General features: G+C 30.5%; 1 protein-coding gene across 1 annotated transcript in view; it reads left to right on the top strand.

The window, feature by feature from the left end:
* The window catches only part of LOC119594021 (extended synaptotagmin-2-like), a gene marked incomplete at its 3' end in the record, with an annotated part of 82,615 nt that overhangs the window by 78,560 nt on the left and 1,350 nt on the right, over nucleotides 1–2,705 (top strand).

The raw sequence follows: 2,705 nt of genomic DNA on the forward strand, positions 1-2,705 counted from the left end.
AGTGTTCTAGGTACATATTTTGCAAAAGGTATTTAAGATGATGGTTTCAGTTGGAAATTTTTATTTTTATCATGAAAATGACACTTGGAAACTCAAGAGCTATCATTTATATTCATAGGAACTTAAGACTAAGGGGAGTATGCACTGATCATACAGAATTTTCACTTCGGCAAGTGGAATGGGACAAAAAGAAAGAAAAAAAAATGCTATGTATTTCACTCATTTTTGTCCATAAAATTATCATAAAAACACACACGGATATCTTGTCATCCCTTAGCTTGCTCCCACATGCTGTGTTATGAAGTTTCTGTTAATTATGTTTGTACTGTACTGCTTATCCTTTTCTTGCATTATTTATATTTATATAAACATAAGATGTCTCACAGTCTTACCATTCATGGAAGACTTTGTGTTTTTCATGTGGTCTCTAGTTTGTTACTAACTATCCCCGTCAACAGTAGAATCAACATATAGTTTTGTTTTTCATTAGATATTAATATCTGCTTCTTAATTTCCTTTCATGAGTACCTGTGGAGTGTATAGTTTTAATCCCAACGTATGGTGCATTTATCAGGAAGATAAATGTATATATTTTCATTTATAATATTGAAGGGCACCCATATTGTGACGCTCCCTAGTCTGAGCTATGCCTCACACTCCACGGCTATGTGTATGGTTTTTAGTAGCCAAGTAACAGATTTGCAACTCTCTGGAATGCATTTAGATATGGTTCATTCATAGCTTTCTGTGCTCTAAAGCTGTTTCCAAACTTTTTGCAGTACTTTTTTAGTTCTGACACCAGTTTGGGAACCAGATACATTTCGAGGTCTTTGATTATGACCACATGAGCAAAGATGATTTTTCTTCAGGTAAATATTATGGTGTTTGTTAAATATGGTATGCTGAAATTTTCTATCAGAATTGGTTATGGGAGATAGTCTATGTTGGTGGAAATTTTTTGATTATGATTATGTTTCTTCTGTTACTGTGCTTGATATTGAATTAATTCATTGCTGATCAGAGATTTTTCCCCAAATTATATCATATGTTATTTTAATGTTGCTAGTATCTTTATCCATATCCACTATTGTCTACATCTTCAAAAAAAGAGTCAGAAATTTTTAAATTTTTAAAAATAATATAAATGTACATTTGCCCAGAGTATAGTTATGTATTATTGGAGAGGATGTATTGGTAAATCTTGTGACATTTACTCAAAATTATACTTATGAAATAAAAGTCCTAAAGATTCATAGGTTTGTAAGGAATAATTCCAGAATTTGTGAATAAGATGGCACTTCATTTGAAAAAATCCATAGATTTTTTTTATAGTGTACTTACTTACCTATGCTCCAAACTGTATACTTATTAATTTAGTATACATTTAGGAACCAGAATTAGATAACACTTTCAGCATGAGAGCATTTACTGCATGTAGTACTAACATATAAAACACAATGCAAATTGATATATTCTGAATGCTTATTGCATGCAAATATTATCTGCTTTATAAATGATGACTGCATGAATTAAATTTTGATCTGTATGATTAAGGAACATGCAGAAGAATAACAATACATTGCTTTCAAAATGTGCTTCTCAACTTTTATTCTTGTTCCCTCCAACTTTGAACACAAATCTACCCTCAGTGACTAGCCAAGAGTATCATGTTGTCTACCAGCTTTTATCTGTAGTTTTCTAGGAATCTTCCTAGCAGGTATTTTAAATATCTTCCCATAAAACTGTGACAAATGCCCTCCAATAAAAGCATCAAAAAACCCTTTTAATTTCACTCCACTCATATGTATATATATGTTATTTGAAGGATGGACTTGCCAGTGTGTGTACATTAACGCATACTAAATAATAGTGAAATTTTATTCTTTAAGACTTAATCTTACAAGCATTGGATGTGATGTTATTTACAACATGCTCTATAAGCCCTTTGTCCTTGTGTGCATTACCTGAGAAATTTGAGTATTTATAATATGATAATGGGACTGCATTATGCTGAATTTTTTTGACTGATAGGACATTCATCAGTGTCTATATGATCAGATATTTTCTTGCGGGGGGGGGGGGGGGCACTCATTAGTTTTAGGTCATTAAAATTACAGAAAAAGCTTTTTTTAGGGAGGTTGCCTCTTGGCACTCATACTTCTAATATTCTGATAATTATCTCTGTGAATTAGTATCCTCATGGCACAGATAATGGAAGAAAAATAGAACCTTTTCAATTTGTAGAAATAATTAATACATAAAATAATTTATCATATTCAGATTCAAACAGTTTATTGTCATTTATATATGGTATGACCTTTTAAAGCCATTTGAATCTCAGAAGAAAAACAAAGGATAGTGATTTACTTGGATTTATAAATATTTTTGTGGTTTTCAAATAGAGAAAGACATATATCAATAATTTATTAAGCTTTTTCTGTATTTTAATAATGGATTGGAACTAGTATATCTTGTGTTCTTAACTTTAATTCTTTAGTGCTAAACAGGATTTATATATGATCCCATTTTCCATATTTGGATGAAATATTATTTATATTATTCTTTCTTTATTTGGAGAAAAAATGGAGCTATAATTATATATAGATATAGTAGACTGAAGGTATAGAGATGATCATAAAGTGTTTGAATGTCCTATCTACATATTTTTAAGAATTTTTTTTTTGGTAGAAAAAGGGACTATCACA

The sequence above is a fragment of the Penaeus monodon genome, chromosome 33 (genome assembly GCF_015228065.2).
Source record: "Penaeus monodon isolate SGIC_2016 chromosome 33, NSTDA_Pmon_1, whole genome shotgun sequence".
Lineage (NCBI taxonomy): Eukaryota > Metazoa > Arthropoda > Malacostraca > Decapoda > Penaeidae > Penaeus > Penaeus monodon.